The 6,060-nt window shown below is 42.9% G+C and overlaps 1 long non-coding RNA gene across 1 annotated transcript in view; it reads right to left on the bottom strand.

Annotated features, from left to right (window-relative positions):
- LOC111816195 overlaps positions 1-6,060 on the bottom strand; it is a 373,724-nt gene that overhangs the window by 68,675 nt on the left and 298,989 nt on the right. The window contains exon 3 of the long non-coding RNA XR_002820648.1: positions 3,781-3,787. This is a non-coding gene — a long non-coding RNA (uncharacterized LOC111816195). The remainder of the gene's footprint in view (positions 1-3,780; positions 3,788-6,060) is intronic.

The following is a 6,060-nucleotide window of genomic DNA, read 5'->3' as shown; positions in this document are numbered from 1 at the left end:
GAAGAAGAAGAAGAAGAAGAAGAAGAAGAAGAAGCAGAAGCAGAAGCAGAAGAAGCAGAGGAAGAAGAAGAAGAAGAAGAAGAAGAAGAAGAAGAAGAAGAAGAAGAAGAAGAAGAAGAAGAAGAAGAAGAAGAAGAGTAAAGAAATACATTAAGATGCCCATCTGAAGAATGCCAAAATCTTCATGGGCCATGCTGTGCCTGCAATCTCAAGGAGGTGGGTCATGTGTGGTCAAATACGAGAGACAAAATTCTTAGTACATGTTTGCAGTGTATACAGTTTCTATCAAGGACAATGGCAATTGAATTTTCATTCCTTCTGTACCGTGGCTGTTAGAGGATAAATGGGTTTAGCTGGAGGGTGAAAGAATTTAGTTTACAGAAAAAAGTACAGCAAAGAAGCAAAGATATATCCTCGATTCAATAGATGATGACAATGTTGTCTACCTTTCTCTGAGATATTTCCTAAAAAGGAAATATTAAAGATTTAAAAAAAGAAAATTTTCCAAGTAAAAGTAATCATATGCTTTTCAGTATTGAAAAAAAAGATCCTAGCAACAGCAAGAACTTTCTTTTCTTTTTTTTTCTTTTGTGGTGATAAACTGTTTTTACAGCAGTTTTAGGTTCATAGTGAGGTAGAGAGCAGTGCCCAGAGCTGTCCTGTCTATCCTGTGCCATGGGCACAGCCTTTCTCACCACCAATGCCCCAATAAGGACCTCTTTTGCAGCTGATGAGCCTGCACAGACCCCGTTGTTGCTCCACAACCAGGGTTTACACCCCTGGGTTTGTACCCATGTATTTTTGTGACATCATTTCATTCTCCTGGGCCCTATCCTTTCATTTCCTTAGCAATTAGCTACTGAAGCACAGGGTTGGGTTTCTCAGAGTACGTAATCAGGATGTTGTCAAGGGCCAAACAGGAGAACAGGTTCACAGGCATATCCAAAAATTTGGAAGACAGAAAGTCTAATTGATTTATCAGTGCACCATATAACTTTCAGAAATAGAAAGTCAAGAGAAAGCCAAAGCCTCAGGACAAACACCTGTAGAAAGGTTTAGAGAAGTAAGGCCAGAATTACTAAGGCAGAAAAAGAGACACATCTTCCAGTGGCAAAATAGAGCCCCGGTCACGAAAAGCTAGTTTGGAGTGTTGTCCTACCATTACACCAGAAAGAAGGGGACCCATGGGTGACAACAAAAGACTGAGGGTATTGATGTCTTTCAATACCCTTTCAGCACAACTGCATGTATGAGACTTGCAGTAGACAGTGCATACTTAGGAAAATGGGAGGGGGAAATAGGAAGAAATGGAGGGAGATTGTTTAAATGTGGGTGTATGCATCTGAATGTGCAGGGCTTGGTGTTGTACCTCCAAGGGCACTGCAGGAATTGGGTGCAGTATGGTAGACCATAAATTGAGTATGAGTCAGCAATTTGTAATGCTATTAGTTAAAGAAGGGAACATGAGTGAGAGATGCACTGACAGGAAGATGACACAAACAGGGTAAGGGTATTTCTCTACTGCTTGGCATTGACCAACTGCTATTTAAGATGTAATTACCAATTTGGCTGTCTATTCAAAAGATGATTAGGTTCAAGGAAGGAATCACAAAATGATAATGGAACAAAAAGCATATGACAAAGTCCAGTGGCTGGGGTAAAAAGTCAGGATCCTCATTTCTTTGTCATTGTGGTTAATGCGAACTTCCAGTGCAGCTGCCTTTGTTGATGGCATCAAGACCTAAAGTGACCCTTCTAAGTAGCCATATCTACAGGTGAAGACAAGTGGGTTATTCTGTGTTGGAAAAAGAGAGAGGTCACGTGTAAGAAGGATTATTGTGGAAACCCTTCTGGCTAAAGGACTCTGCTAATTTCCAGAGGAGGATGAGGGAATTGGTGTACACTGGTATCAAGGGGAATTAGAGCAGAAAAGAGGGAAAAACTAACAGTAATTAAGTGCCAGAGTTAAGGCTGCCTTTCTCACACATCCTTTGTATAATAGCCAGGACACTTATGTATACGTGGCTCGAGGAAGCTTCTGTGTCCAGGCGATCCCCAAGGCTGATAATCCACAGTAGCATTAGGAATCCTGCTGTGATGCCACAATTCATGAATCGCCACAATTTGTTTTCATTCCTCTCAGTTACCTTCTAATTTTTCCCTCTTTTCCATGGACACACTCCAGGACATCTCTGTGTCACATCTTGCTGGCCGTGCAGTACTTTCCTCCCCCAAGGTGACATTTTCCCCGAGTTGCTTTCTCTGCTATGACTTTTCCTCTGTAACTTCCCTGTCAAGATTCTCCTTTCCAGGGCCAGGGAGATAGCTCAGTAGAATAAGTGCTCGCCTGGCAAGCGAAAGATCCTGAGTTCAATCCCTGGTACCACACACACACACAAAAGGATTCTCCTTTCCTCAATATCACTTCCTGGAGTCTTTCCCAAATCAGTGGCTTAGCAATTCTCACTGACTCATTCAGAAAGAGCCTCGTGCTTTTCATCTCACTGTGGGACTGGCAGTGTGGGAGAGCCACCAGTGGGGTGGGCCACGGCGCGCTAGTACTGAAGTACAGTGTGAGAATTCTTCCCTCTCTCACTCCTGCAGTTCCGCTTCGGCTGAGGGTGGGAGCTACTTTCCAGAGTTATTATTTCTAAATCTTTGCCCCATCTACCTCTCCCTGTAGGGTTCAGGCCCCAGGCCTTGGGAACTAGAATTATTTCTTGGACTTTTTAAAATTTTTTTTAGTACTGAAGTATAATATACGCAAAAGAAAGGGGTGTAAATAAAAATATAAGTAATGATTAACGATATTAGTTGGGATTTAAATTTATTCCTTTATCCTGGAGGCATTTATTTATATGGCTTTCTTTTATTTATGCCAGTGGTACTGGTTTCCAGGGCCATGCTTAAAAAGTTTTCTTTTAAAAAGATATTTATAAGCAAAAAAAAAATTGATTTAAGGAGAAATGTATCACTCTACTTCATAGATTCTAAAGATTCACATTTTCCAAGGCATTTTAACCTCTCTGGAATCACGGTCCAGCTTGCAGTCCTCCACTGCCATGAACCGAGTTGGGCAGGGAGCCTGGGGTCTGGCCCACACTGCCACACGTGGTAAATCAAGCAAGGTCAGCGTGAGCACATTTCAGACTCAACGACTTATGGTGAATGCAGAATAACACGGCTAGTTCTCTGGAAAAGAAAAATAGAGGACATGGTGTGCTAATATCTGAGAACCCGGTAGCTTAGGGGCATATTCTCCTCTGATGCCTCAAGTTTTGTTTTGTTTTACTTTATTTTATTTCTGTTCCTTTTGAGAAACTGTTTCTCTCTATGTAGTTCAGGCTGGCCTTGAAATCACTGCGCATCCAGCTGGCCTCAGACTTGCAGTGATCAGCTGGCCTCCGCCTCCCACGTGCCGGGATTGCTGGTGTGTGTACACCAGGACACCCAGGCCGCTTCGTAGTTCAGTAGGAGCCTTCTGGAGATGCAAGGCCTTAGCCCCCGAAAGTGGTAGGAATTCAGATCTGTGGCCCGGTCACAATGGGTACCAGCAGATCCTGAGGTGAGCTTTATTTTGCACCCCTTCAATGCTCTTTGCCTTTGAACCCTGTATCTGTGCCTGGCCTTGGTGTTAGATACATTATCCTTGCTTAGAAGTTTCTGGAAACCACCTTGTCAGGCTTCAGACTTATGAATTATAGGAAAGATAGCTTTCAGATGAGGAGTGTTTTTATATTCTAGACTATAGATCAGTGACCTGGAGCATCATATACCCACCCTCCCACTTGCCCACAGGACCTGAGTAGCCGGGGGCCAGTAGCTGCCCATGGTTGGCTCCTCAGCCTCCCTGCGGCTCTGGAGGCAGCTGCCACACATTTGTATGGTGCACCATTTGCATACTCTAAGGAGATGGGCTATAATTGGCCTTCATTGATTTTATTTTCATTGAGCTAAAATAGAGTCAGAGCTTCTTAGGCTAGAAGGACTGATTGATTTGTGGTAGAATTCAGGACTATTCAGTTGAAGAAATAATTAATTATGTTCTTATTTAGTAATCATCAGGGTTCAGCCTATTTCTTAACAAGGAGTGTGGTCAGCAGAATTGAACTATGCCAAGCCAGGAATGCATTAAAATAGGTACTTTAGCCAAACAAATGGATCCCACATGTAGTATTTATTATTATTCCTAACAGACAGCTTTGTGCAGGTTAGAGACCATCATTCCCTAATGTGTGTGTGGTGATCAAGAAGGGTGGGCAGCAGCATTCTGCTCTTTGTTTCTTCTTCACAGGGAGTGCTGTCTGCCTGTCTCTGCCCGCCACCCCTCTGTTCATGCATTCTTTCATTTACCCTTGCATTCATCTGCAGATCTTTCCACATATTGTAACCTCTTCACGGGTTACTCCAGTCTGAGCAAATGATATTTTCTACCTTTGTTTTCAATTCTAAGAACTAGGAGATGGTCCAGTTAGGAAATGAAGGTGTCTCAGCCTGGGCTGATTATCCGAGGTGTTCAATGCTTAAGTTAGGAGGGATACCTGGAGGGTCTTCCTGAGTTGTTATGGTAGTTTAGAAGTTGAACTAGGATGAAATCTTTCCCAATTGTTCAGGCCCATATCAATTTCTCCTTTAAAAAGTTTCTTTTGAAATTATTATATACAATTTTTGATATAATTCATCCCCACTGGAATAAGGTTTAGCCCATAAACTACTTAAGCGATACGGCATAGATATAAATAAGTACACATGCCTTTCATACAATACATGTTTATCGAGTAGCTCTACATAGAAGGTACTATAGTAAAATATACAATGATGAATAGAACACTGTAGGCTGGCCAGATAGCTCAGAGGATTAAACTGCCTGCTTAGGCAGAGTGCAGCAGCTGGGGTTTGATCCCCCGTGTGCTGTACTGGCCCCGTCCCCAGGACCCACTGAGACAGCAATTGAGACCGGGTGTGGTAGCGCGTGCCTCCTGTAATCCCAACTCATTGGGAGACTGAAAACAGGAGAATCACTATGAGTCTGATCTACATAGTGAGACCCTGTACTATATATATATATAGAGAGAGAGAGAGAGAGAGCAAGAGAGAGCACTGTAGCTGTCCTGAAGTATATTACAAGATAATATAGAAATGATTGTCAGAAATTCATTCAGTTACTTGGAACTATGCACACAATATTTTATATAGTCCACTGCTTAACTCTCAAAAATCTACTTAAGTATTAAGATGAGGAAGATGAAACTGCCAATATTTTACCATTTTTATCCTAAAAATTTGGCTATTTCATATGGTCAATCTAACACACATGTAAATGACGTACTTTTTCTAAAGACTAGGATAAAGCATCCTTTGTGACCACAAACTGTAATGATCATGGGGAGACAATGTGTTCAGAAACCATTTCCTATTGAAGGCCTTAACTGAAGGACCCCTCTGTGGGTGTTCATTTTGGGGCACAGGTGAGGTAGGGGTTTGCCCTGCTGCCTGTCTAGGGCAAGTGTCCTGGCAGTGGTGAAGCAGTGGGAATACTGAGGGGGAAGAGAGGAGACAGGGGAGGGCATGGTGTGTCTCCTGCAGATGGAGTAGGTGGTGGCTTCACCTTTCCTCTCCTGCGGAGTATGCACCTGACACACTCCACATGGGCAGTGTGACGCCTATTATCTGTCAGGGTCCACGAAGCTAATGACAGAGTCTCTGCTAGTGCCACTGTTGAAAAAGAAAATGCAGAAACCCCCCCCATAGTGGGAGTGGGTTAAGTTCTCATTTTTCTCTTGGAGCAGGCAGGGTTGAGGGGAGGGAAGGGCAGATAAATCTGTCTTGAGGACTGGGGAGGCACAGTATTTCCCCACCCCACTGTCTCTGAGTCAGGCTAATACACATGGATATTAATGAATTCAGAAATTCCTGCGGTTGCTGCCATGGTGTTGGAAATATCATTGAGGTAAAGACAGAGAAACAACTACCTCCACAGAGGCCACGTGTGAACTGGGACACAGCACATGCTAGCTGTCATTATTTTTTTTTGTTTTGTTTTTTCAAAGTTTTATTGAT

This window comes from Octodon degus, unplaced genomic scaffold (assembly GCF_000260255.1).
Source record: "Octodon degus isolate 3935 unplaced genomic scaffold, OctDeg1.0 scaffold00028, whole genome shotgun sequence".
In the NCBI taxonomy this organism is placed as follows: domain Eukaryota; kingdom Metazoa; phylum Chordata; class Mammalia; order Rodentia; family Octodontidae; genus Octodon; species Octodon degus.
Note: the sequence above shows the minus strand (reverse complement) of the source record. Positions and strands in the feature narration are given on the sequence as shown.